Source organism: Palaemon carinicauda, chromosome 13 (genome assembly GCF_036898095.1).
Source record: "Palaemon carinicauda isolate YSFRI2023 chromosome 13, ASM3689809v2, whole genome shotgun sequence".
NCBI lineage: Eukaryota > Metazoa > Arthropoda > Malacostraca > Decapoda > Palaemonidae > Palaemon > Palaemon carinicauda.
In genome coordinates, this window is record NC_090737.1 from 137737709 (window position 1) to 137747461 (window position 9753).

Below are 9753 nucleotides of genomic sequence, written 5' to 3' on the forward strand. Positions count from 1 at the left end.
CTTGTAATAACAACAACAACAATTACTACTACTACTAGTAGTGATAATAATAATATAATAATAATGAGTCTAGTTACACTGGAAATTTTTAAAACATCGCTCTATGCCCCAAGCCACAACTAACTCATTTCAGATGACCTCCCTCCAGCATATCCTTCTAAGGACGAACATAGCCCAAGGGCACCGCTAGAAAAAAAAGGACTACTCTTATGTGCTGAATTTAAGCCTAGTGAGGTTATAAGCCTAACGACATTCCGCGCACCTAGACCTAGTCCTTTTTGATAACTGTAAAAACTTGATTTAATAATATCTCATGAGTTATTGAATATACATAAGAGGCAAATAAACTATAAATACATTATTTATGGATATGCTTACCCCAAGTTTAGACTGTTTACTTATTAACTGACAATCTATTATCAGTCATATGGAAACTGTATAACCAAGGCTGGCCAGTTAATTTTGAAACACTCTATAGGCCTATCATTATCAATGCAAACTTCATAATTCATCTATAACACTAAATTATCAATATATTTTCTCATGACAATGATGATCATGATGATATAGGCCTATAACTTGCTAATTACAATTCACTCGCTTCCCAGTATGATAGGCTGATTAAATTTATTAATTTAATGAAGTTATAAACTGTTGTTATTTAATTTATGTTAAATTTATAGGTATGGGTGAGAGAGAGAGAGAGAGAGAGAGAGAGAGAGAGAGAGAGAGAGAGAGAGAGAGAGAGCATTTCCTATTTCTTGTAATGAAGGATGGAATATTCTAAGAAAGGTTAAATTTAAATTTTAGGATGGAGTTAAAATGACATAGGCCTAAGTGGGTCAACCAATGGCTACAGTATATAATTAATTTGAATTACAGCAATTGTTACAATAATTAATTTGAAATAACATAACATTTCGAATATTTATTTTATCTAAAAGTAAAATTTTACTTAGTAAAAATACTGAACAGAAAAACTAGCAATATATAGTAACAACAGAACTAGTATATACCTAAGTAATGGCAATTGGTTTTGACTTGCAGTAGCTTATTGAAAAATTATGTATCGCAATATGTGGTCGGAGTTCAAGCTTATAGTCTAACTATCAGCAACCATTGCTTGCCACTCCCTGGTCCATGCTTGGGGAGAGGGGTACTGGTGTTACACACACACACAAAAGTGTACATATAGTCTACAGCAATAACTTTCTAGTCCACTGCAGGACAAAGGGCTCGGTCATAACCTTATCCATGTCATGGGTTTGGATAGTTATTTCACCACGGTGGCCAGCTGCGGATTGGTGATGGTGGGAGACTTTTGTCTGATCGCTCACAACAACCCAACCTTTAAGGGTGGGCTCTGACTAGTATAGCATTGCTGATCATGGGGATACACAAAATCTTTCAGTTCATTTTATATATATATATATATTATATATATATATATATATATATATATATATATATATATATATATATATATTATATATATATTATAATTCCCAGCATTTACAAGTTACAGGCTACTTTAATATCTAGCATTAATTCCCAGCATTTTCATTTTACTGACTACTTTAATATCTAGCAATAATTCCCAGAATTTACAAGTTAAGGCTACGGTTAATATCTAGCAATAATCCCAGCATTTACAAGTTAAGGCTACTTTAATATCTAGCAATAATTCGGAGCATTTACAAGTTACAGGCTATGTTAATATCTAGCAATAATTCCAGCATTAACAAGTTAAAGGCTACGTTAATATCTAGCATTAATTCTCAGCATTTACAAGTTACAGGCTACGTTAATATCTAGCAATAATTCCCAGTATTTACAAGTTACAGGCTACGTTAACGTTTAGCAATAATTCCCAGCATTAACAAGGTACAGGCTAAGTTAACATCTAGCATTAATTCCCAGTATTTTCAAATTACAGGCTACGTTAATATCTAGCAATAATTCCCAGCATTTAAAAGTTAAAGGCTACGTTAATATTTAGCATTAAATTCCCAGGATTTACAAGTTACAGGTAACGTTAATGTTCAATAATTCCCAGCATTTACTAGTTAAAGGCTACGTTAATGTTAGAATAATTCTCAGCATTTACAAGTACAGGTTACGTTAATATTTAGCAATAATTCCCAGCATTTACAAGTTACAGGTTACGTTATATTTAGCATCAATTCCCAGCATTTACAAGTTAAAGGCTATGTTAACATCTAGCATTAATTCCCAGGATTTACGAGTTAAAGGCTACTTTAAATATTTAGCAATAATTCCCAGCATTTACAAGTTACAGGTTACGTTAATATCTAGCATAATTCCCAGCATTTACAAGTTACAGGCTACTTTAATATCTAGCAATAATTCCCAGCATTTACAAGTTACTGGTTACGTTAATATCAAACAATAATTCCCAGCATTTACAAGTTACAGGCTACGTTAATATTTAGCAATAATTCCCAGCATTTACAAGTTACAGGTTACGTTAATATCTAGCAATAATTCCAGCATTTACAAGTTACAGGCTACTTTAATATCTAGCAATAATTCCCAGCATTTACAAGTTACAGGTTACGTTAATATCTAGCAATAATTCCCAGCATTTACAAGTTACAGGCTACTTTAATATCTAGCAATAATTCCCAGCATTTACAAGTTACAGGTTACGTTAATATCTGCAATAATTCCCAGCATTTACAAGTTACAGGTTACGTTAATATTTAACAATAATTCCCAGCATTTACAAGTTACAGGCTACTTTAATATCTAGGCAATAATTCCCAGCATTTACAAGTTACAGGTTACGTAATATCTAGCAATAATTCCCCAGCATTTACAAGTTACAGGTTACGTTAATATTTAACAATAATTCCCAGCATTTACAAGTTACAGGCTACTTTAATATCTAGCAATAATTCCCAGCATTTACAAGTTACAGGTTACGTTAATATCTAGCAATAATTCCCAGCATTTACAAGTTACAGGTTACGTTAATATTTAACAATAATTCCCAGCATTTACAAGTTACAGGCTACGTTAATATCTAGCAATAATTCCCAGCATTTACAAGTTACAGGCTACGTTAATATTTAGCATCAATTCCTAGCATTTACAAGTTAAAGGCTATGTTAACATCTAGCATTAATTCCCAGGATTTACGAGTTAAAGGCTATGTTAATATTAGCATTAATTCTCAGCATTTATAAGGTACAGGTTACATTAATATCTAGCAATAATTCCCAGCATTTACACGTTACAGGTTACGTTAATATCTAGCAATAATTCCCAGCATTTACAAGTTACAGGCTACTTTAATATCTAGCAATAATTCCCAGCATTTACAAGTTACAGGCTACTTTAATATCTAGCAATAATTCCCAGCATTTACAAGTTACAGGTTACGTTAATATTTAACAATAATTCCCAGCATTTACAAGTTACAGGCTACGTTAAATCTAGCAATAATTCCCAGCATTTACAAGTTACAGGTTACGTTAATATCTAGCAATAATTCCCAGCATTTACAAGTTACAGGCTACTTAATTATCCTAGCAATAATTCCAGCATTTACAAGTTACAGGTTACGTTAATATTTAACAATAATTCCCAGCATTTACAAGTTACAGGCTACGTTAATATCTAGCAATAATTCCCAGCATTTACAAGTTACAGGTTACGTTAATATCTAGCAATAAATTCCCAGCATTTACAAGTTACAGGCTACTTTATATCTAGCAATAATTCCCAGCATTTACAAGTTACAGGCTACGTTAATATTTAGCATCAATTCCTAGCATTTACAAGTTAAAGGCTATGTTAACATCTAGCATTACTTCCAGGATTTACGAGTTAAAGGCTATGTTAATATTTAGCATTAATTCTCAGCATTTTATAAGGTACAGGTTACGTTAATATCTAGCAATAATTCCCAGCATTTACACGTTACAGGTTACGTTAATATCTAGCAATAATTCCCAGCATTTACCGCTACTTTAATATCTAGCAATAATTCCCAGCATTTACAAGTTACAGGTTACGTTAATATTTAACAATAATTCCCAGCATTTACAAGTTACAGGTTACGTTAATATCTAGCAATAATTCCCAGCATTACAAGTTACAGGTTACGTTAATATCTAGCAATAATTCCCAGCATTTACAAGGTACAGGCTACTTTAATATTCTAGCAATAATTCCAGCATTCATAAGTTACAGGCTACGTTAATATTTAGCAATAAATCCCAGTATTTACAAGTTACAGGTTACGTTAATATCTAGCAATAATTCCCAGCATTACAAGGTACAGGCTACTTTAATATCTAGCAATAATTCCCAGCATTTACAAGTTAAAGGGTACGTTAATATTTAGCATCGATTCCCAGCATTTACAAGTTACAGGTTACGTTAATATCTAGCAATAATTCCCAGCATTTACAAGTTACATGCTACGTTCACGTTTAGCAATAATTCCCAGCATTTACAAGGTATAGGCTATGTTAATATTTAGCATCAATTCCTAGCATTTACAAGTTACAGGCTACGTTAATATCTAGCAATAATTCCCAGCATTTACAAGTTACAGGCTACGTAATATCTAGCAATAATTCCCAGTATTTACAAGTTACAGGTTACGTTAATATCTAGCAATAATTCCCAGCATTTACAAGGTACATGCTACGTTCACGTTTAGCAATAATTCCCAGCATTTACAAGGTATAGGCTATGTTAATATCTAGCAATAATTCCCAGCATTTACGAGTTAAAGGCTATGTTAATATCTAGCATTAATTCCCAGCATTTACAAGTAAAAGGCTACGTTACGTTTAGCAATAATTCCCAGCATTTACATGTTAAAGGCTACGTTAATATCTAGCATTAATTCCCAGTATTTACATGTTACAGGCTACTTAAATATCTAGCAATAATTCCTAGTATTTACAAGTTAAAGGCTACATTAATATCTAGCATTAATTCCCAGTATTTACGAGTTAAAGGCTACGTTAATATCTAGCAATAATTCCCAGCATTTACAAGTTACAGGCTACGTTAATATCTAGCAATAATTCCAGTATTTACAAGTTACAGGTTACGTTAATATCTAGCAATAATTCCCAGCATTTACAAGGTACATGCTACGTTCACGTTTAGCAATAATTCCCAGCATTTACAAGGTATAGGCTATGTTAATATCTAGCAATAATTCCCAGCATTTACGAGTTAAAGGCTATGTTAATATCTAGCATTAATTCCAGCATTTACAAGTAAAAGGCTACGTTAACGTTTAGCAATAATTCCCAGCATTTACATGTTAAAGGCTACGTTAATATCTAGCATTAATTCTCAGCATTTACATGTTACAGGCTACTTAAATATCTAGCAATAATTCCTAGTATTTACAAGTTAAAGGCTACATTAATATCTAGCATTAATTCCCAGTATTTACAAGTTATAGGCTACTTTAATATCTACAATAATTCCCAGCATTTACAAGTTACAGGTTACGTTAATATTTAGCATCAATTTCTAGCATTTACAAGTTACAGGCTACTCTAATATCTAGCATTAATTTCCAGTATTTACAAGTTACGTTAATATCTAGCAATAATTCCCAGCATTTACAAGTTAAAGGCTACGTTAATATCTAGTAATACTTCCCAGCATTTACAAGTTACAGGCTACGTTAATATCTTACAGGCTACCTTAATATCTAGCATTAATTCCCAGTATTTAATATCTAGCAATAATTCCCAGCATTAACAAGTTACAGGCCACGTTAATATTTAAGAGTCACTCCTGAAATATACTCTGAAACATGACTCAAATCGCTAACCTTGACTCCTAGAACTTTTTTTTTTTTTTTCGTAAACCTTGGCCAAAGTGAAACCTTGTCTAGTCCTTTTATATTAAATATTAATTAACAAATTACAATCTTACCTCTTCCCTATCTCGTGTAAAATTATCCGAATATGTCCAAAATCTCTTGGTGAAGTTAAGGACAAGTTGGAGAACTACGAAGATTGTGACCAGTGGCACTTCAGGACTATGTAAATAGCAGCTTGTAAAGAGCTAGTTTTTCGTTAGTCACTAGCTTAATAACACACTCTGGATACTATATATATTGCGGTAGTAATAAGGTTAATGTTAGTTTGATCTTTAAAGGCGTACAGAGCTTGAAATGATAAAAATTAACACGATTATCCATGGACGTAACTATTCACGTCTTAACGACAACACTTCACAATGTGCAACTGACTGCGTCACTGCGTTGAAGTTTTGTGGGGCTGTCACTATACGTCAGTGTTGCCAGGAGGGATAGTATTAAAAATCCTCAAAACTCGTGATAAAAATCCCCAAAACAGCATAAAAAATCCCAATTTCCACAAATATATTCTTTTCTGTCTTAATCGAGAGGCTTTACTGATATGAAAATTACTCATTATGCTTCATATAAGCGCAAACAAACTAAATGCAACAATATAAAGGTTTACTCATCTTTGTTTCTTCATTGAAATTTGTACATAAATCCCCATCAGACGCCCAAAATTCCCAAATCTAGGGACAAATTTCCATTTCTGACAACACTGTATAGCGGTGCAGAGTTGCCATGTATCACATTAATAAAGTCGCTTCGTAACTGCTTTGTAAAGTATAAAAACCGAACCGATTTCTGTTATTTCACTTCTAAATCGATTAGATATATTTACAGAGCATTTACAACGCTATGTTTAGAATGTAGTCTTGCTTTACCGAGCTTAGGACAAATTAACTAACCACCTGTGGAATGCTAAAATGCCAAACTCCGCTGTTGGTAAGATGTCCCATGCAGATAGCAAGGGAAGGCAACGCTTGGTTATATAAATATAATAATTATTGTTTTGTTTACCAAAAACGTGCTATTTTTACCAATTATTTACCTTACGTGTGAATATATACATGTTTATACACTATATACAGTATATCCATGACTATGTATGTGTATACATATCATTGTTATCATTATCAGCTGTTACTAGCCCACTGCAGGACATAGACCTCAGACATGTCCTTCCACTCCCGTCTATTTATGGTCTATCGATGCCATTTTTAATTCGTCAATCCATTGTCTACACACACACACACACACACACACACACACACATATATATATATATATATATATACCCTACGCCTATTGACGCAAAGGGCATCGGTTAGATTTTGCCAGTCGACTCTATCTCTGAGCTTTTAATTCAATACTTCTCCATTCATCATCTCCTACTTTGCGCTTCATAGTCCTCAGCCATATAGGCCTAGGTCTTCCAAATCTTCTAGTGCCTTGTGGGGTCCATCTGAAATTATATACATACATATGCATATGTGTATGTATGTAAATATATCAGACACTTTAAATAATGCATATTTTCCTTAATGGAGCCATTAGGCTTGTAGCTTTCCTACTTTTCCGATTAGGGTTGTAGCTTGGCTAGCTAGTAATAATGTTAATAATAATAATAATAATAATAATAAATGCAATATTCTTTGGTATTTCTAATTCTTCTTCTTGTTTTGTTAAAGTTGTTATAGTTTATATAGGAAATATTTATTTTAATGTTGTTACTGTCTTAAAAGATTTCATTTTTCCTTGTTTCCTTTCCTCACTGGGCTATTTTCCTTGTTGGAGCCACTGGGCTTATAGCATCCTGCTTTTCCAACTATGGTTGTAGCTTAGCAAGTAGTAGTAGTAATAATAATAATAATAATAATGATAATAATGATAATAATAGTAATCATGATAATAACAATAACAATAATAATAATAATGATAATAATAATAATAATAATAATCATGATAACAATAATAATAATAATAATCATGATAATAATAATAATAATCCTGATAAAAACAATAACAATAATAATGATAATAATAACAATAATAATAATAATCATCATGATAACAATAATAATAATCATGATAATAACAATAACAATAATAATGATAATAATAATAATAATAATAATAATAATAATGATAATAACAATAATAATAATAATGATGATAACAATAATAATAATAATAATAATAATAATAATAATAATAACATTACTTAACATTCCCTCCGACCAACGAACTCAGAATTCCTCTTATTGTCATGTTCAAATAAAAGATTCTTCCAACAGCTATTGTAGACTTTGATCAGGATTCATTTAACGAATCAATGAACAGACACACACACACACATATACTGTATATATATATATATATATATGTATGTATATGTATATATATGTATATGTATATATACATACATATATATATATATATATATATGTATATACTGTATATACATATATACAAATATATATATGCATATATATGTATGTATATGTATAAATATGTATATATATATATATATATATATACATATATATATATATTATATATACATATATATATATATATATATATACATATATATATATATATATATATCAGACTATATATCAGTTTAGTGAGATCGGTGTTATGGTATGACAATGAAACAATCTCCAATAGATTTAGTAGATTTGAGAACAAAGCCTTCAGAAGGATATTGGGAGTTGAATGGCAGGACAGGAATAGAAATGAAACTATAAGAGAGATGATTCGAGGGCCATATGTGGACGAGATCGTGGTGAGGGGTAGATGGAGATGGTTTGGACATGCTCTTCACACTCCCCAAGAGAGATTAGTTCACCAAACTTTCAACTGAGCTCCACAAGGCACTAGAAGAATTGAAAGACCAAGGCCTACTTGGCTGAGGACTATGAAGCGCGAAGTGGGAGATGATGAATGAAGAAGTACTGAATTAAAAGCTCAAGATAGAGACGACTGGCGAAATCTAACCGAGGCCCTTTGCGTCAATAGGCGTAGGAGATGATTATGATGATATATATACTTCAATATTCTTTTCAGCACTTCAGGAGGGATTGGAAATACAACAGCATATGTATAATAATGTGTAGGCGAGAAGAGACTCTTTAGCTATGGTAAGCAGCTCTTCTAGAAGGACGCTCCAAAATCTAACCATTGTTCTCAAGCCATGGATAGTGCCATAGCCTCTGTGCCATGGTCTTCAACTGTCTTGGGTTAGAGTTCTCTTGCTTGAGGGTACACTCGGGCACACTATTCCATCTCGTTTCTCTGCTTCTTGTTTAAAGTTTTTTATAGTTTGTATAGGAAATATTTATTTTAATGTTGTTACTGTTCTTAAAATATTCTATTTTTTCTTGTTTCCTTTCCTCACTGGGCTATTTTCCCTGTTGGGGCTTATAGCATCCCGCTTTTCCAACTAGGGTTGTAGCTTAGCAAGTAATAATAATAATAATAATAATAATCTAAAACACCAAACAGAAAGGTCGAAAGACACATACTGGCATCAGATATATTTTTCGTTCGACCCAATCAAATGTGTTTTCAGTTTTGTGTCCGTTGCATAATGCCTACAAAGACGACCTCTGACCTTTGCCCGTTCCCAGGAGGTGGAAACCAAACAGAATATTGTATAAGGTGTTAATGACCTTCTTTTATCTTCTTAATCGTTTCGTTCTGATCTAACTCGACGTTTATTGATGTTTATTGACGTTTATTGATGTTTCGAGGCAATTCAACTTGACTGAAGGGGACCAGCTGGGATGACATTATGGATATGTATGATAATTAGTTGTTAATGAGGCTTCGAGTATCAGTAGGTCACACTCGTCCTTGACTCGCTTCCACTCGCTTCTAGA

At 32.4% G+C, this 9753-nt stretch overlaps 1 protein-coding gene across 2 annotated transcripts in view; it reads right to left on the minus strand.

Moving 5' to 3' along the window:
• LOC137652495 (protein toll-like) overlaps positions 1–6244 on the minus strand; it is an 83635-nt gene extending 77391 nt beyond the window's left edge. For both annotated transcript variants that reach the window (XM_068385939.1, XM_068385938.1), the window contains exon 1: positions 5938–6244. The gene's annotated coding sequence lies outside the window, so the exon portion shown is untranslated. The remainder of the gene's footprint in view (positions 1–5937) is intronic.
• Between the last annotated feature and the right edge of the window lie 3509 nt (positions 6245–9753).